This window comes from Molothrus aeneus (assembly GCF_037042795.1).
Source record: "Molothrus aeneus isolate 106 chromosome Z unlocalized genomic scaffold, BPBGC_Maene_1.0 scaffold_33, whole genome shotgun sequence".
Taxonomy (NCBI): domain Eukaryota; kingdom Metazoa; phylum Chordata; class Aves; order Passeriformes; family Icteridae; genus Molothrus; species Molothrus aeneus.
This window is the reverse complement of record NW_027098761.1, coordinates 3,474,795-3,495,625: the sequence shown is the minus strand read 5'-3', so window position 1 is coordinate 3,495,625 and position 20,831 is coordinate 3,474,795.

Below are 20,831 nucleotides of genomic sequence, written 5' to 3'. Positions count from 1 at the left end.
AATCTCCTGCAAGTGGTAGTAGGAAGCTTTCATAAAGTACTGCATTTGCTGGCCATGCTGTGACAATTAAAGAAAGTAACAGAAACAAAATTTTGACAGAAACAAAAATTCTAGTTTGAAAACAAAACAGGCTGGTTTTGTTTCAGAACAAAAAAGGCTAGTTTCTATTTTATTTGAAAATGTTTAAGTAGACAACCAAAATGAAGTGGTTAACATAGTAATAATTCAGCAGTTCTGTCACTGGATGGCTGGGGGGTTTTTTGTTTTTGTTTTTTGGTGGGTTTTTTTTGTTGTTGTTTTTTGGGGTTTTTTGTGGGTTTTTTTTGTGTTTTTGTTTTTGTTTTGGTTTTGGGTTTTTTATTTTTGGTTTTGGTTTTGTTTTGGTTTTTTTGGGGTTTTTTGTGTGTTTTTTGGGAGTTTTTTTTTTGTTTAGGGTTTTTGGTTCTATACTGAGACAAAAAAATTAAGGTTTTCTGATACATATGTTTGAGTTTCCACCAATTGCCTTGTGAGTTCAGAAGCTGTGCATAAAATGCTATTTCAAAAAGGTGTCTAATGGGTTTTTTTTGCCAGTACTTAATATTATGTTCTCTGTTTTAATGCTCTAATACACTTTTCATTTCCATAGCATCCTTAATTTGTAATGCTTGTGTTGTTGTATAATTTGTGCTTGGTATGGTTTTGGTTATTTTATTCCCCCCACCCCCTGATTCAGTTAAGCAGAATAGTTAATTGTACAGTCAGTTTCTCCTCTGAGTAAGTTTTTAATGTGTAGGTGTTTCCACTTTGATATTTTGTTGGTGGATATTTAATAAGAAAGCTGGAAGAAACAGATTTATTTATCTCTGGCTGCCACACAAACCAATGTAATTTAATGAAAGCCTTAAATGATTTTACAAAAAGTGCTTATTCTCTTGCTTTCATTCTGTGTGGTCTCCATGAAAATTGTATTAAATCTTACCAGCTTTAAAAAAGCCAAATGACTCCCCTGCTGCCTACAGACCAAATAAATGGTTACTCTTTCCATAACTCTTATTTCTTGGACCTGGTCTTCCCCAGTTTTCAGTTTGGGTTTAGCTTTTCCCCCTTGGTGCTGTCTGGCTTTTAGCTATTTTCAGCTGAGATTGCCACTTCATTCATCATCTCTGAATAAAATTACTTGCCTTTATTTCTCCTGTGTTTCCCCAGAAAGGGTGAAAAAAGGGTCTCTCAAGCCTATTACATAATGGCCACAAGGAAGATTTTATTCAGCTTACAGATGCTTTGGCTGCTCAGGTTCTACTTATTTCCAAATCTTCTTGTTGCAGTAGCTGAATTGCATTAAACAAAGTGATTTTAGTTATTGCTGATCTCTTGCACTTTGAGTCATGTTCTTGCTCTGGGTATGGCTCTGGTAGTAAGTACTGAAAACCAATAATGAGCTTGTGGTTTTCTTGCAGTGCATGAAGGTTTTAATGATTCTTATCTCCTACACTTATTAAATACATAAAATGTTTTAAGAAGACAGCACCTTGTGGAACAATTTCTGATGACCTATAGCTGTTCTGATCTCACAGATGCAGTCTGTCTTCTTTTTGGATGGGACTATACTTAGTATTTATTCAGTTTTAAAATATTTATAGTCTGCAGCTAAAAACCTGAAATTTCATCCTTTAATAGTAGTAATGTCTTTAAAAACCAAATTTAATCTAAGTTACTGATCCCCTTGTTGATGGCATTTGTGTCGGTTTTGCCAGTCAGAAAAAATACTTGAGAATACATATGTAATCAGGTAACTTTTTGGTCATGAAAAATGTTACTTGTGCCTACACAAATCTAGGGGTAAAGTGGTCACTTTTTATTAAGAAAGATCTATTAATTAAATGCCAGTATGGTGTCATTTCTGTAAAAAATACCTCATGTAGACAAAGGTATGGTATTTTAGTATTTATGTTTCTGTATTAAAGGATTTAGTATTTCTGTTTCTGTATTATATTATAGCAATTTAGTGGTTAATTTAATAACGTTTCTTTTATTGGTGTATTTCGCATTTATTGCTCATAAACTCTTGCACTTTTGTGTGGAGAAAATAATTACTGCAGTCTTACATACTTGAAACAATGTGAGAACCAATATATATCAAATAATGGGAATATTGATTTTCAGGAACTGAAATAACTTAAAAGTTGTCTAGTTTGAAGCTATAATAATTTCACTGAAAATTATTTAACTAGTTAATATATATGTATGATACGTATTTATATACATATATATATACATATTTATGTGTGTGTATAAATGTAAAAATTTGTATATTCTTTGCATAAATTTTTCACTTCATATGTAGAAACTTTGCTTTGACTCTTTTCATTGTTTGTGGTGCTCGAGGGCTGAGTCTGCTAATTGCCAAGTAGCTTTTGTTTTAACTGAAATAGCAGTGGAAATTATGATAAAAGAGGGTGGTTTGGAGGACTAAACCTTTAATTTGTGTTGTGTTTGTGATCATTTGCATGTCTGTAATTTGAATGTACGTATCTCTGAAGACAAAGTGTGTAAAAGAGAGGCTTTTTTCCACATCTCTATGTTTGTTTCATGACAGAGATGGTTTTGAGATGGTAACTCATGCTGAAAAATGAGACTTACTGTGGACACAAAAAGCATGCCAGTTGTTTTAACTTACATGATTGGAATGATGTTTTTAAGCCTCCTAGAAGTTAATTATCAAAAATGATGGAAGTTCATTATTGAAAATAAAGATACTGAAAAATAATAATGAATGTATTATGCCTAAATCAACTTTGTTAATCCCAGTGAAACTCTCTTTTAAGTTCCTGCTGCAACATCTCTCATATCTTGCAAAATAAGGAATTCTATGCAATCCTCTCTTCAAAGAGCAATAGTAAGATGAAAACTGCACAAAGTAATTTTGTTTATGTGAATGTTTAAATCTTTGGCCCATGTTTGGGTAATTGAAGTAAAGAAGCATTAAAACTTCAAAGAAATGCTCCTGTTTTTTCAAAACACATTTTTCAGCTCTGGTAATGATATATAAGGTTCACGGTTACCTCAGAATAGAAACCAATCAGAAATGGACCCTGTTGAACATCTGAGACAGAAAGTCCATAAGCTCGAGAAAAAAAATTTGGAATTAAACAATCAACACAATCAAGAGGTAAGGAGTTTTTTTGTTTGTTTGCTTGCTTTATTTTACCCTTGGAATACATGTAATTTGTTTCCTTGAAATAGTCCTCTCATCAGGTGAATTAAAATCACAGTCACTAGTCGGAAAAGAACAAAGAAGTAGCACTGTACAGACATCTCATGCCTGTCCGTAGGAGCTGATATAATTTTTAGTGTCACTGCTAATAGTGGAAGGTGCGTGTAAGAAACTTGAGCACTACACAACAGCAAAGTCATGCAGAAGAATACTTTGCACCTCCAGCTTTGGAATTCTCAATGTAAGATGTGGTTTGTTTCTTTGAGTGTTTTAATCCCAGTAATTCCAGGGATACATTTTAGAGAATCACTTTACCTTTGATGGAACAATGGGAGCATGACAAGAGCAAGTCACTGTGTAAGAAGCAGGAATCTCTAAATAAATGGACAGGGATCAACAAACTTGGTTTATTGCCCATATTTAGTCAAAAACAGATGAATGAGCACCCACACCAGCTGCCCCTAACTGCTAAGAGCAGAATTTTTACTTATAGCAGTAATAAAAATTCAAACTAAAGGAAATTTTAATGAAGTTTTTTCTCACTGCTACTTCATTTAGGTACTAGTTTGCCACAAGAGCATCAGGGAAAATCTTTCTAATGGGGTTAAATTATTTCCTATGAATGGAGCTCCTGTTAATAAGGATGCTGCTGCCTTGAAGACGTTCTGAAAAAATGCATGTTTTACTTTCCACCTCCTTGCATTTAATGTGCTTAAGGTGGTTTCCTGGGTCAGGTTTTGGCAGCAGTGACTAGACTATCTTTCTTACACCAGATAAGAACTCTTTTTGAAGCCTTTTCTTTGTTCTGTTTGTTGTGTTTAATAACTGCTATGATGACTGCTGAACATCATTGAACTGGAGTTTGTGTTTTCGTAATGAGTTACGAGGTGTCTGATAATCTAGTATCCCAACACAATGGTTTTCTAGTTGTTAAATACAGTTACCAGAAAATTTCCTGTCGAATATAATTATAACTTTTATTTTCTTAAGAAAGAGTATGTTTGGAAAAACAGAGGGGTGTATTCAAGGTACATGAAAATGATCTAGGAACAGGATCGGTTTGCATTTAAAAAAAAAATATTTACAATGTGTAGTTTCAAGACTGTATTTCAAATTCAGACGGATATGATGGCAGCTGTGAATGCAATTTCCAAAATATTTATTTTCTAGGTCTCTCACTGTGAAAAAGAAGTAATGAATTTAAGGTTGGAACTCGAGAAAGGAGAGTTTCTTCGTCTGCAGAGTGAAATGTCGTTAGCTAGAAAGACGTCTGAAATACAGCTGTATTCTGCAGAGGACAAGCTATCTGATGCAAAAAGCAAACTTTTGGAACTGCAAGGTAATTTTCAAAGAAAAAAGAGAAATTGTAGACCAGAGGCTACATCAGTCCCAAGTCATTAGAACAAGCAGAGATTGCAAAAGGTTTTATGGTTACCGCATTTTTTGGAAGTGTCTTATTTTCCCATGTCTTACTCCTCTGCTTCTGTAAGCTCATAAGAGTTTACAAAACCCTTGCTGTCTCATAGGAATTAAATATAAGCTGCTAAACCTATCAATACCTTTTTTCCCTCTGGCTCCTTACCTTCTGTTATTCCTTCCTTCAGTGTGTACAGAATTGTAATTTAGGTGTCCCTCTCCACATCCTGTTTATCACTATGTCCAGCAGTTCTTCCTTTTCCATTTCAGGGGGAAAAAAACATGGAGTCCTGTTTAAATTTATTTACACTCTTTTCTTTTCTTTTCTTTTCTTTTCTTTTCTTTTCTTTTCTTTTCTTTTCTTTTCTTTTCTTTTCTTTTCTTTTCTTTTCTTTTCTTTTCTTTTCTTTTCTTTTTTCTCTCTTCTCTTCTCTTCTCTTCTCTTCTCTTCTCTTCTCTTCTCTTCTCTTCTCTTCTCTTCTCTTCTCTTCTCTTCTCTTCTCTTCTCTTCTCTTCTCTTCTCTTCTCTTCTCTTCTCTTCTCTTCTCTTCCCTTCCCTTCCCTTCCCTTCCCTTCCCTTCCCTTCCCTTCCCTTCCCTTCCCTTCCCTTCCCTTCCCTTCCCTTCCCTTCCCTTCCCTTCCCTTCCCTTCCCTCCCCTCCCCTCCCCTCCCCTCCCCTCCCCTCCCCTCCCCTCCCCTCCCCTCCCCTCCCCTCCCCTCCCCTCCCCTCCCCTCCCCTCCCCTCCCCTCCCCTCCCCTCTCCTCTCCTCTCCTCTCCTCTCTTCCTTCTTTTTCCCCAGGAGTTCTCATAGTACTGCTTTGTTCTTTCATATTTTAAAATATTTCTATCTTTTCATTCTCATACCTGGTCTCTTTCTGTCATCTTTGGTTTTGTTTTTATACAAATAACATGTGTTATGACAGTAGTCTGCAGAAAGGAAGGGCTTTACCTAGACATTTTTTCCCCTACTTCTTCTGCATTCAGAAACTCAAATTTTCTTAATCCTTCTCAAACAGAGTGATATTTCTCACACTTAAAAGCCGGGGAGATGCATTTTTTGTTGTTTAAGTAAGTATAATACTCTTTAAATTTGCTACAGTGCACTTATACGGCCTGATTTTTTAAAAAGATAATAAGAAATACGCACTTTCACTCATTTGGAGAACACACAAATTATACAAATCTCATGGTTGGTTTAAATTTCTCAAACTGTTTTTGTTTGGTTGAGGTTTTTTGTTTGTTTGGGTTTTTGTTTTCATTTTCATTTTTGTTTGGTTTTGTTTGGTTTTTTTGTTGGGGTTTTTTCCTGATTTTGTTTTTATTGTGACAAATGTCAAAGAAGCTTAGTGTCAAACAAACTAGTTCTCATGTTGCTTCTCATTTTTTTTTTCATTTTTTAACTTAGCACTTCTTCATTCCTGGCCTCTTGGAGCCTTGTTCACCTCATGTGGTGCTTTTGATACAATCCCACCTTAACTCTTGGACAGAGCACCTCACCTGTGCCCTGTCTTTAGTATTTTCTCCAAACTGTTTTTCTGCTGTTCTTGAGGCTTGACTTACTAACATGTGATAGGTCTTCCCCATCATTGTGTCCACTAATTCTCTGTGTTTTCCCACCACGTCTCTTCTTGTTGTTTTATCCTTCTCCAACTAGGAAGAAATTTCAGAAGAATGGAATGAATTTGAAGTTAAAATCTTTTAGAAAATGGTGATCACGTAAACACCAACATAGGTAGTTGTACTCAGTAATATAAAGGGCTAATAGAAAATATTTTGACCCAAAAGCCAGTTTGTGAAATGAAGCAAAGTCCCTAGCAAAACTGCTTATAGGAAAAGAACTTTTCCTTGGCATTTAAGCTTTCACAGAGAAATATATGCAGTGTTTGCCTATCTTGGGGCAGTTTCTGGGTTGAAGATTCAAATCTCTTGAGCAGCAGTAAATTTCCTCAGGAAAGCCAAGCCTTTGCTCATTAGCCCAACCTGCCTTAGGTTTTCCTACAGTCTTTTTCATGTGGCAGGTATCTGTATTTGCTGTTACTTAAACTGAGCTTGAAATTAATTGATACGGACTAAAGTTTCACATAGACATTTGGAAATAAGCTAGCCAAGTGTTGCAGAAAAATGCAATTAAGTTCCCCATGCTATAGAGGCCTCCCTTGAAAAAGTTGAATTTTTATTCCTTTCCAAAGGGAGAAGAGCTTTAATTTGTAAAAATTTCCAAAGCATTTCCATGTCCTTATGTGAAAGATGCTACAGGAATACAAAATGTGATTGTTTCTCTGTAGTGGAACTGGAAGTGTTAATGTTCCAGTGTTTCACAGGATATCACAATACACAGATTTTGTGTTGTGAATTGGTATTCACTATACCTTTTTTCTTTTTTTTTCTGAACATATTTATTTGCAGTGCTATTTGTCTTTTTCTCTTTCCCTTTTTTTTTTTTTTTTTTTTTTTTTTTTTTTTCGTAAACAACAGTACTCGATGACAAATACCAGCAGAAAGAAGCAGAGACTGAGGAAATGATTCAAAGTTCTCGATGGCAGTGGGAAGAGGAACAGCAAAGATTTGCAGTGGATAGAGATAACATCCTCAGAGAATACCTCGCTAGAATGGAATTCCTTATTAAAGAAAAAGCTGAAAGAGAAAGGGCTTGTAAGGTATGGTGTATTAATAGATGGAAAGTTCCATTAGATGCTGGCTGAAAGTTTTTTGGTGAAAAGTCTAGGGTGGGTTGGGGTTTTTCTGGTTTAAGGGGGAAAAAAAACCCCAAAAAGCTAAATACTGCAGAATACTTCTGAAGATTACAGCTTTGTGGAGAGCTTTGTGGATAATTGGCTAGCTGAGAAAGGCCACTTCGATGTGATACCGTTGGATAAGGTTCGGGGAAACAAGCTGGGGATTAAGTAATCAGTGTCCAATCACTGCCAAGGGTCATGGTGACCTTTGCTGCAACATGAAGATGGGGGAGAAAATCTTTTGCCAGAAAAATGAAGATAGCCTAGGTAGAATAGCCACAAGAATGTAAACATAGAAACAAAATAATCATTAGAGCATAGAAGTAGGTGTGGTTGATTCATGTGTATTTTAACCAATAATGAGCTCAGCTTTGCAATATGTATAAGCTTCATTAACACCAATATAAATATGTGTGAGCTATCAATAAACTTTGAGATTTGTTGTTCACGCATATTGTGTGCTGCAATTCTTCTGCCGTTCATGACACAGCTTTATGAAGTTTCACTTAGTGTGTAATGCTGGTTTGGGGCTTTGATGGAAGGTGTTGTGGCTGTTTGTCATGGGAAACACCAAACCCAAGTTATCAGTACACAGTGGTAGTGAAAACAGAGGAGCTTGTGGACAGGACCTAAGGTCCTTCTCAAAACAAGCAGAAACACAAGTGACTTTTCATTCAAAGCTGATTCTTACATGGGTAGGGCAGGATATAGGCTGTGAACAAGCCTGCTTTTAGATAGAGTTTTTTTTTTTAAGTTGCCAGGGGCAGCGGGGTAAGCTCTTGAGTTCTGGCTAACAGTAAGTGGCTGAGTTAGTTTGAGGAGGCTCTGGAAGAGTATTGCCTTCTGTTGTGTACAGTGTTTTATAGAAGCTATCTTCAGAGAGTTTAATGCTGCATCAATAGATCAAAGTTAACAAAGTATGCCATGCTCTGTCAAGTGATGTTCGTCCTTGAAAAAGGACAAAAGAAGCAGCAAATGGCTCAGGACATTGTGTTCTCTGTCAGTTCCCTGGCAGTGTTCTCTGCCCGTGGTTGTAGGGGCTTTGTTGGTTAATGTATTGAAGCGACAAAATTGAAATGTAATTAACATGAGTAGACTAAGATTGCCATGAATATATGTAGCTCGTGAAACAGGTCAGTGTGAGCTGTAAGGTTTCAGAATCTTGACGTTGTGTTGTGTATTTACAGGCCTGGTTTAAATCTCCTTTAGTTATTCTGAGTTATAAAATGAAAGCTAAGGAGATTTAATTGTGGTCTTAATACATGCAGAGAAGTGGGATTCTGAGCATGTAGGCAAATCCAGGCTGGAAAAACTGCACTTCACAAACTGTAATTCTGAAATTGGCTGTGAAAATGCTGAGGTAGGCATGGGAGTGCAGTCATAGAATATTTGAAATGTGCGTCTGGAACACGCCGGAAAAGTAGTCCTCTGCTTTGTGATCGTGATGAGCTCTGTTGGGCACATCCTGGCCCGGGATAGGAGGGGTTGGATTCGATAGGAAGGGCAATAGCATCACCTCATGGTTAGGGAGGAGATCATATCCCTGCACGTTTTTTTCCTTAGAATACTTGGGAGATTGTGTCGTTTACACACGGTAGAAAACCAACCAAACAAAACAAAACAAAATCCAGCCATGTCTTTCATGAGCAAATATTTGCAGGTGGCTACGGGGATAGTATTAAACAGTCTCCAAAAAGTTCAGAAATTCTTCAAAACTCTGAAATCCTACAGATCATACTGACTTATTTAACAAGCTTCGTATATGCATGACAATTTTAGTTTACTGATGTTAATTACATTTCCAGTATAAAATGTTTTAAAATTTTTTGTAGTACTTTACAGCAAACTATGTATTAATTATTTCATATTTCCCAGTTCACTTTAGTTAATATCTGGAAGATAAACTTGAAGAAATAAATATATTTCCAGGTATATATATCCGTAGAAATTGTTAATTTTGGATTATTGATTTACTTATTCATTGATTTTGCATTCTGAAGGGAAGAAACCTGTCTTGCTGGACATGCAAAGCTAGAGGATTAGCTTAAATTTGGTCCAAATTCATATGGACTATGGGGATTTTGTAGCAGTGACTTCACAGAGCTGCAGAGTCCAGTAATGTCAGTAATTCTCCCAACCTGTAGCTTAGTTCAGTTTCTGTATGCAGAAATTGAAGTGGGGACCATCTTATTTTATTCTACTGAGGGCTTCATATTTCTTAGGTTTTTAAAGTAATTCAGTTTCTACAAAGAAGAAAATCCTTTTCAGAATAGCGGAAAATTAAATTATTTGGTCTATGGGAGTAATTGTCTCTCAAAACATCTGAAGTTTTAGCAATTAAAATCATGACAAAAATGAACTTTTGTCCCCATGTCCCCATCCCCATCATTTTCCCAAATGCACCATGTTTCTAACATTGCCACTGAGCTGGGACACAGAAGAGATTGGAAAAGCTGCACTCTTTCAGGGAAAGATTGCCTGTGGAGATCTGGATCTGATTTTAGTGTTACCACAGAAGGTCATGTTCACAGTGATTTTTGGGCCAACAGAGATTTCTTGGTGGTCAATTAAAAGCATGCCTGCATTGGGTAAACACTTCTGTTAACATGTGCTGGCATCTGAGATTTTAAAATTCTAACATCATCATCTGATGTGTGTTGTGTTGTGTTATTATGCTCCCCCGGTTTAAGCTGGAATGTTCTGTTACCCCCTTTTTCTGTATAATGGTTCTGTCTGGAATTCCCCCTCTTTCCCAGTTATCTGTCCATCACCGGTTACCCTGGAAACCTGCGCCCTTTCTGTCACCCCCAAATACCCCCCCTTTTATCCGGAATCTTCGGTGCTATACATGGAATTTTTGGGCCGGGGACCGGGGTCCCACCTTTGAGCTCTCTCGGTTGGCTACCCGTCCTGTCACTCTGATAAAGCCCGCGCTCACCGTGGGCCCCCATTCGCTGCCTGTCTGAGCTCTCCCCCTCCCGTTTCTCCTATATAACACGTGTATTCCCTCCCCGCAGGGCCCTTCGGTACGGCGGCTTCCCCTGGGTGTTACTCCGCGTTCTGGAATAAACCCTGGTCCCAGTCAGGGGACGCTCTCCCATCCCTGTCTGTGGTCCCGTGCCTTTCTGTCCGCCTCGGGCAGAGCTGACCGCCCAGCCGGCGCGTCCCTGTCAGCGGAGCGGCTCCCGCGCGCCGCGCCGAGAAACCGCGCACTCCTACCGCTCCTTCTGCTGGCTGGCGGGGACGGCGGCTCAGGCGGACCTTTAAAGTCATGGCTGCCACAGACGTGGTCTCTCCTCCTCTATTGAACTCTCTACTGCAATACTTTATCTTTGAAAAAGTACCTCTTGATGTATTTATTTATTCATGTACCTATTTATCTTTAGGACACAAATGCTGCCCTGAACAGCATTGCCAGGAAGTTGAAGGATATGGAGGCAGAGCACGATGGCTGCAGCAAGATCCTGAGGCTTCAGGCCAAGCATCTGGATTTCAAGAATACACGACAGGAGTATCTCATCAAAGAACTGGAAGTAAAGCTTTCTCCCTGCTGCTGGGAGCCTCAGCAAGCATTGGCAAAACTGAGCAGTTTCATTTTTGAAACCTCTGAGTTAGGCTATGAGTGCCTTGTGTTTGATTAACAAAATGCAGAGCATCACTTGGCAGGAAAGGTGGATTCACTAACTGAAGTGCTTAGAGTCAGCTTCAGTCTCACATACTTGCTACTTTGCTTTACCTGTCCAAAATGAATGACTTCATTTGTATCTGTGTAACTTTAGGTGTCTTAAATGACTTTTAATATTAATTTCTTTTTCTTGATCTTTGTTGCATCACTTGAAGGCAGGAGTCCTTTTGGAGTGTATTGTTCTTTTCAGATCAGTCATCAGTCTAAGTGAAAATATTTTTTTGACAGGAAACAGTGTAGTTAAAATTGCATGTGAATTTCTATTATAGCAGCTCTGTAGTTACTGCTATTGCTAGAAGCATTTTTTCAATTGAAATTCCATGTCCAGGCCTTTACATGGAGATAAGTATCTGTGAGTATAAAAAATGCAGCAAGAACATAATCCTACATCAATTTCTTTAACTAAACAAAAACTTTTATTTTAATATTCTGGATATGTAATTGTTTTCTTTTACTTATTTATTGATATGAGTTTTCACAGTTCTAAAGCGCAAGTAGTTCAGATGCCACAAATTGGTTTATGGAGACCCAATAAACTGAAGAAATTAAGTTGTCTTTGCATGATGTTATCATCTTTCTGGACATGAATGTTTTCAAAATGTACTTTTAGGCAGAAACAGTGAAAATAAAGAAACTGGAAGAAGATGCTGCAGCAGCAAGATTAGCACATATACAATGTAAATCCGCTACAGAAATCATGCAGGTAAACTTTTAGTTAAATATGTGGTAGAAGTTTACAATGAAACAGAAGATGAAAGAAGATGTACCTTGTAAAGGTACAATCTTTGAAAAATGCCAGGACTTCCTTGCTCCAGTGAAAACACTGAGTAGATTTTTTGCAATGAGTGTCAAAATTGCAAAAGGTAATAGAAAAATATCTCCTATTCTCAGGGGACTATTAAGTTAATAGAATAAATATTAAAATAAAATGTCACATTCTTATGTTTGAGAATTCAAAGTAGCATTGAAACAGTGAGGGGAAAGGAAATGTTTCACAGTAGTTAAACTGTTAAAATGTTCTGTCCTGTATCTTTGGAATGGGTACTTAGATAATTTTGGAGATACAGTGCATACATCCAACTTCTCTAGGTGTGAGATATTAATGCATCCTGAGACTGCAGTTTCAAATTTCAGCTGAGTACATTTTGGCTTCAAAGCTATTATATCTGCAGTTACCAAAGAATACATGAAAAAATGTAATATGTATACTTGAATATCAAATTCTTGTGTTATTAAACTGTATCACACAGGGTTTGATCCATTAAAGAAATAAACCCTAATTGCTTTAATGGATCAAACCCTGTGTGATACAGTTTAATAAAACAAGGAACTTTGATATTCCAGTATTCATATTACATTGTTTCATGTATTCTTTTGTAACCAGCAGAAAACAAGAAGGAATAGCAATCTTTTTTTTTTTCAAGCCATAAGCATTGACACTCAGCTTAATTTGAACTGCAGTCTCAGGATGCATTAATTTCTGAAGTGATAATTAAATAAGTAGTGATGATTCAGTTTTCTTGATTCCTTCTCTACTTCTACAACATACAAAGGAACTGGAGGGTAGCATTCCTTGAAGTTAGAGATTTATCTTTTATAGGTGAAGAACTGGTAAGGTTTCCTTCCTTGTTTATGTACATGAACAAGCTCCACATGCGCTTTGCTCTGAGTGCAAGTGTAGTGTTTACTGTTAATCCCACCTTTTTAGGAGTCTACTTAAAAAAATAGAATTCTCCTGGAAAACTTCAGTAATACAAATAATTGAAAACAGGAAAATCCAAACTCCATGAAAGGACAACAGAATGTGCTTTTGGTCGGCATATCTATTTCCTTCTGTTTTGAACTTTATGTATTAATACGTTTTTACATTGTTCAACGCTTTCCAATGCCGTATAGAATTAATAGAATGTATTCAGCTGTAAAAAGCAGAACAGAACAGCAAACAGCATTAAAGACCATGGTAGTCTTTCCTAACTTCCTTTAACTGCTTCCTTATCACTTGGTAGTTGAGAATTCAAGAACTTGAAGGCACTTTGAAGGAAGAGCAACGTGGCAGGAGAGAAGCTTTTTCAGGGGTATCAAGGAAAGATTTCAGAGAGTCAGAAAATGCACATGAGAGAGGAAAAAAAGTGTAAGTTTCCTTTTAAAGCTGTTATAAAATGACAGTAGACACTTGGAGTACAACTTGTAGTTTACATTCCCTGCAATTTTCAGTCAGCAGAAAATCTGGTGCAATGTGCCAAACCAAACTAAAGGTTCAGAACCTGGCAGTCCATTAATAACAGGCCCATATCAGTAACCAAAGGTATTGTGAATGGTACAGATAATAACTAGCCTATTACAGATCATTTGCCAAATAAAAAATTTTGAAAATCATAGTTATGGTTAGGTCCAGCCTCCAGTAGTGGTTGGGGTGAGTGTAGGAAAAGATAGCCAGCAGGTCTAGAAAAGATGGCTTTTCTATATACACTTAGATTATTATGAAGACATTATTTTCCACTTATGTGACTCAGCTGGATCTCTAAGACTCCCGTCATGAAGTTGTCTATCATTTATAGTGGGTAATCTTTGTTTTCAACTTTTGAATGGCTGTTGAAAGCTTTAAATGGTTAAAAAATATTGAAAGGTGTGACAGCAGAGGAAATCTCTTGGGATGTTTCCTGCCCAGCACAGTCTGCTGTGCCTGTGGTAGCAGAACTTGGGTGAGCTCTCTTTCAGCCTAGAGCTATATGGCTCTGTATACACAGGTGTTTATGTTGACTTACACAAGTAGTAGTGGAGAAGGAAAGAAACTGGCTTTTCCTACAAGAAAGGAAGTTTGTGGCCTGAGCAACTCATACAAGATTCATGGTGATGGAGATGTTTTTTAGTAAGATACTTAAAACTTGAGCTGGAAAAGCCTTTGTCATCCTCTGCAAAAATCAATTTGAAGCAAGCTTTTGGTTTTCCTGACACTGTGCCTAAATGCTCAGGCAATCTTTTTAGATTCTTCCTTGGATTCCTGTCTCTGCTTCTGTCTCCTTTATATACTATTGTTTGGCCTTGGAGTTTCCTCATCAGTTGCCTGTTTAGTCATGTCGGGCTCTTGATAGATCTGTTTTCCTGACTGACACAGTACAAGAACAGATTAAAATTCTGGGCAGTCTGCTTTAAAAGTCACTCCAGAGTAGAGTCAGGCATGTGGAAACCTTAAGAGCAAGAACTGTACTTGAAATCAGCGTTGATGATGCAAGATGTGACATGGTCTCTCTGAAGAAAGCTGTTGTGTTAATTAAAATATGAAGAATTCTGTTTCTTATACGTAACTTTGGGGTCATATCCAAATAATCTTATGAACTGCATGTCACGAGGCTTGGTAGCTGAAAATATAACCTCTTGAAAAATCTTTCTTAGAAGGAATATAAATGTCTTCATTCAATTAAGAAAGGCAAGCAGTTTCAGCATCCATGTGATGTGCTAAAGTGGTATCTGGCAAATCCATTGATTATCCTTTAAAAGAGCACAGTGCATTTGCCAAAAATAATTTTGGGTAAAGTATCTTTGTGTGGAAACTTTCCAGTTTACAAAGACAGCATTTATCCTCCAGCGTGCAATGGAAAGACTAGGTTGAGGAAAGGAAGGAAACTGAAGAATCCCCTGGGACATTAGTGACTCCTCCTGGCAGCTTCAGCCTGCATGAAGGCTCAATAGTAAGGAAAAAAATGTGGCACACATCGTTTAGTTTAGGTGTTTTTTAAAACATACTGTCAAAATATGTACTGTGCTGAAGATTTGCTGCATTTGCTGTGCTGAGCTGTGGAAGAACTCTGCTATACTCTTACCCTTTTTGTTATTATGCTACCTTTTAAAAAATTTAATACATGAATAAATGTAACCAATGCCTTGGAGAAGCTAATTTGAAAATGTTTTTTTAAAGTATGGGTAGGATGTACTGGCATTCCTAATTAAGGCATTTTGTAGATATGGATCGTCATTTCATGTGAAGAATGTTCTGTCTTTCTACCCAACTTTTTTGTCACGTTTCATTAGCTACCATCGTAGAAATGTTTCTTTCTCTTTCATACACTCTTTTAGTTTTAGTGCATGTATTTGACTGTAAAAATTGCTTGACAATTATTTCAAGCTTTCAGATGGAAAAGCAGGGGGGTTATTTTGTTGCTGTTTTGTTTTTTGCATGTTTTGCTGTGGATTTGGCACATTGGATGTATTTTACTGGATTATTTTCTGAAAACTTTCTCCTCTTATATGACCACTTTGGGCCTTTCTACTGTCTTTACTCAGCTACACCTTGAATAACAATTGTCCCATCTTTTTGCATAGCAGTATGGACAAAGGAAAGTTCTTAGCATGTTTAGAAAATCTCTCCTTTCATTATGTGGTAACATTTGCTCTCTTTCTACTCTTAGCAATATACATTTTTTTTGCTGGTGGCTTGGAAACGTCTCCTCTTTCTCTGTCAGAGCTCTGAGCATGGAAGGTGCATGAGGTCTGTTCCCTGTGGACAGGAGCGGAGACCTGCATCAGAGAGTCTTCAGATCTGTGGGTGTCTTTTGTTCAGCTGATGGAGTTATTCCACACTTTGTCTTAGTGCTGTCCACTGCCCAGGCAGATCTGTCATTCATAAACTGGAGGCAAATAAAATCAGGATCTTCTTTTTTCTTTCTGGGAGCATAACAGCTTCTTCCATGCAAGCATTAATGTATTAAAAGACATTTGCTGGCCTACTTAGCCTGAAAAAGTCATTTCATCAGGCACAAAAGGAATATATATAGAGAAAAGCAACTGTCTGCCTTAACTGTGGGCATTAATGATTGCTATTTCTAACTACAAAACACAATTGCAAGCTCAAAATATTCTGCTAGAAACTTAAAGTGCTTGCTAGTTGTTGCTGTGGTAGGAGTTTTCCTTTTTATTCGTATTCCTTAGTAAAATATATGTTATACATGACAAGAATTCAGGACAAGATTCTGTTCATGATCAAGATTTCTGGTAATGGTGTAGACTCAAAATTAATGTTATGTTACTGAAAGGTTAAAAAAAAAAGATTGTCTCACTGTCATATTCATAGAGCTTGTTGTTTTAATTGTTTTACTCAAAGGATTTCAAACCACAAGACTGTCCTGAGCAGGTGATAAAATATTCATTTTTGGAAGAGTTGTATTAGTGGTTGCCTTATGAGATCAGGTATTTATTGCCTTGGATGGCTTTGCGTATTTCCCAAAGCTGTTTGTATTTGTTTGGGAAGCAGAAGTGCCTGTATGTGATCCTGTTTACTCCATTGAGACAGCTCTGATTTTGCTGCCCAAAATGAAAAAGCAGAAGGCTGTAGCAGAAACTAAGCATAGGTAACATTTAATATATTGCTGTTGGTCTTTGCTATACCCATGCCTAAATTATGTAAAAATGTCAGTGCATTTTACTTCCCTTCATTTTCCCTTCCTGCTTTCCTGACCTGTACAGTATTTTTTCATATTTTATACCACTTCTACGCTCCCTATGTTCTTTCCACTCTAGTCTGATAATCTTATCTTGATCTCTGACTGTACTGATACAGTCTTCATGGCATTTGAGAAACATTAAGATAACATTTCTGTTATCTTAATCAAAGTTTCTAAGGCACTTGTATGTACTAAAAATATGAAGAATTGAATTTCTACTGCATGCTGTTGTTGCTAAAATTTATTTATAACCTGAATCACTTTATTATACCACTGATTAAAATAACTGTAAATAAATGAGGCACAGCTTGTGGAGTTTGATGGAGCTGTAGGACTATTTTGGCCAGATATTTAATCATATATAATACATGCAAAACAAAATTTTAAAATAATTTAAGTGTGTTGTGTTGCCAACTTGCCAACTGCCTTGCCAGACAGTTTTCTGTGTGCTGTGCAGGTGTTGGGGCACAGTTTGAATGCACCTCAAGGTATTAACATGGGTGAATGAACTGCATCCACTAAGAGCATGGAAATTTTTATCTGTGCCAGGTCATGGTTGTGGCCCCCACAGGACTGCGATTTACTCACATACTTTATTTACATACTGTGTCTAATTAGATAAATTTAGTGAAATCTATTTTCTTACTCTGCTGTAATATTATGCAATATTTTGGCTGCCATTATGAGAAATGAACTGAGGAATTTTGTAAAGCTGTGAGAATGAGCCTTGAGGGCTCATTTTCAGCTGCAGGCAGCTCTGCTACCACACATAGGATGCATCTCTTTTGATTTTAACATTGCCCAGCTACAGCAATTAATTTTTTTCTTTGTGTTCCAGAGGGAGATGTCCATCCTCCTGAACTTATACCAGACCCTGGCAAATGCCCAGGTGCTTTCCAGACAGACAAACGTCCCCCTGGAAGAGTTACCTTGGACAGAGCTTTGTGCACTCTTGCATGAGAATGTTGAAGCCCTGGTCTCGAACTTCAGCAAGGCTAACCAGAGGGTGAGTGTCCCCAGGCATCAGCTGCCTCTGCTGAGCTCAGTGACATTTGTTCACACTGCAGTCTCGTTAAAAAGGACTGATATTCATCCCCCCCAAAGGATTTGGACACTAACAAATAAACACTGTTTATTTTGGCTTGTCCACAGCTCAGTTTGATGCTGTTGCTGTGGGCCTTTAGATGTGACTGGAGTGTGCCTCAAGTCTCTCAGCTCCACCTTCTGTGCAGGACATTCTGAAAGGAATATCTGATACTAGCAACAGGGACCTAATTAAAAGATAATAAATTCATCTTACTGATGAAGAATTCACAGAATGTAGTCATTTACAGTCATAAAGCAAGTTTTTCTTCTACCATAATCCATTGGCAAAATAGGCTTTCTCCAGGAATACCATTTTTAAATTATGTGTTTATGGTTCAGATCTACTATTTGAAAGAATGCCAGTGTGGGTTTTTTGTTTAATTGTAACTTTTGGATTATGACATTTTTGGAAATACCTATTATAAAACATGTCAGCATTTGTGTGAAGGAGGAGCTGTACTTTTCTGCATGATAATAATGCAAGTGAGCTTACATGACCTCTCCTCCCAGAAAACCTTGTGGTTTTAGGAAAAAAAAAGCCCCTTTTTAGGTAAGTCAGCTGGCTCCAGAGACTAAGCTAAGAGTGGCTAAGCCACTCTTTAGGATTTCACTTTGTTTTCTGGTTTATTTCTCTTTTGAAGTAGAAGAAGAAAGGGAAGGAAAGAGAAGCTGGAAGGGGTGAATATTGTTGAGAGTGTTTGTGGGGCTTGTATCTTTTTGTGCCTGCTTTTTAATTAAGCATTTTTTTTGAGACTGATCATGAGGTCTGTAGGGCTCTTCTCATGTACTTAGCATCTGTTCTGGGATTTTAGACTGTTGTTTTTTTTCTACAGTTCAGTTTTCCTACAGTTCAGTGTGATCTATCTGGAAGTGTCTTGCTAATATTTTCTAGCACCAAGTGCAAGTGTGTGCATTTGGAGATCATTGTTGGCTCGGTTCATTCCTCCATTTAGTTTGCATGGGATGTGTGGTGTTAAAACCACAAGAGTGAATCCTTTCATGCTTGTTGAAAACACATCCTAAACTTAGGAGCTATTTATAAAGAAAACATTCTCTATGTTAGAATTCCCTGAAATTGTTTTAAAACTTCATAATAATCTGGAATGTCTTGGCTTTGCAAAAAAAAAAAAAAAAAACCAAAAAACCAAAAAAACCAAACCAAAACCAAAACAACCCCACCAAAACCCAAAAAAACCCAAACAAAACAAAAAATTAAATGCCATTTTAAATTATTGTTTGCAATCATCACAAGATTTCAACTGAGTTAAGCGTCTCTGCTTTACTGATACTACGGTGAGAAGTGGTTTTAAAATGTAAAACTGTCACTGCTTATTAAATGAGTTATTTGCAATCCAAAATGTTATTCCACAAAAACTATTTACTGTCTTTATCATCACATTCCTTCACACCTGTTTCAGTTAAAAGCATTGTAAAGAAAGGAAACAGATGTCCCTTTTTATTTCTGAGTTACTGCAACTTACTTCACAGAATAATGCTGTATTTGATGCAGATTTCAGGGCTGGAAGTCTTTGCATGGTGAAAACTTAAATTTGTCTAGTTTCATATTCCAACCTTCCTTACACTTTTCCTTTCACTTACACTGGTTTTCTACTTGGTAGAGCAGTGTTCTCTCTGAAATTGGAGGATGGTACTACTAAGTCAACCCCTAAAACTGTACTGTGGGCAGACAAGTGGTGTTGGACCTTCTGTGAGCTGTCACAGTATTGGTGAATTGTTGTCAGAAATCAGGAGTACATTTGCAGTTGATGATCGTGGCAATTTCCCTCCTACCATTGCTTTGGTTTCATATATCTGATTCTGTAATTGTTGACTAGAAGAGATACTTTTATCACTGTCATTACTAACATTTTTTATTCCTTTAATGAATCATTGGAATGGCAAAACTAAGAATTTTCTTTTTGCTCTTGTCTAGGTAAAAACCATCTAGTTAATAGTTCTTCCACTTTGGTTTGGTTTCTTTCTGTTGCAGGAATGTGAAGAGAGGAAGCAGAAAAGCAGGCAAAAACTGTGTGGCCTTGAACAAATGTGTGCACAACTGACCCAGGAAAACAATTCCTTGAAAAATTCACTATTAGACGCTCACCCCTGCTGGCAGCCTGTGCGCTGCTGTCAGGGGCCCTGTGCTCTCTCTACGGCCGACTGTGCACCACGTCTCGCCAAAGAGACATTCTCCAGGAACGGGTGAACCAGCACCAACTCCTGAACCACAAGATCGTCAGCCTCCTTTATGCTCTCCCTGCTGTGGTGGAAAGAAACCAGGACGAAGGCAGGCTGAGGCAGAGAAGAGCCAAGAACCTGGTTTATGTGTTCCGAAGAGCCGTGATCGCAGTTCTGGCTGCTAACAGGCTGAGGGCTCTGGCCCGACATTCTTGTACATTTTTCATCTGGACAGATGGATGCAGAGGAAGCTCTGGAATTCAAGTTTGTCTGGGAGAATCCAGAGGCAGGCATCCTTTGACACGCAAGTGAAATGTTCTTAAGATGTCAAATTACATGCTTAGGGAATAACAAAGAGCAATATTATTATTATTGCTAGAGCATGAAGACATATTTAATGACATTCTGACAATTACTATTTATGGATTTATGTTTTTTGTGTTTCTTCATGAAAGTATTTCACTCTAAGAGCAAATGCCTACTCTTATGTTAAGCATTGCAAGTAAAATTGCAATTATGCACATGAACTCAACAGTATCTGATATCCTTGATATTTGTGTTACGGATTTCAGAACTAGGCGCTGCAGCATCTTCTCTGTGGTAAAGATCTTGCAATGCTCCTAAATGATTAACTGTCACCTTTTTTTTTTTTTTTTAAAGTATTTCCTCTTATTTTTCTAATAATTTTTAATACCTATTTCCTACCAAAATTCCTAGAATTTTCCACCAAAATTGCTTTCTGATTCAGGTAAAATATTAGCATAGGATTTTAAAATTTTCTTTCGAGATTATGTCTACTTGCCCCTTTCTGTTACCAGACCAGTTTATACTTCCCTCTAAAAGGATAAATAGTATCAAAATGTTTTCCAAATTAGAAGATTCATCTACTTTTTTTAAAAAAAGTAATTCTGGAAGCATGCTTAAAACACTCTAAATTGTTCCGTCTAATTTGTTGTTTATATGCTTATTTTTGGTTAATTTCTGAAAGAGCTGGAGATAGCAGTGTGCCATATCTTAGTATTCAGTTATCCTGCTAGCTGCAATTCTCTTTCACAGGTTTTGGAGAGGAAGGAGTTGACTGTATTGAAGCACTTCA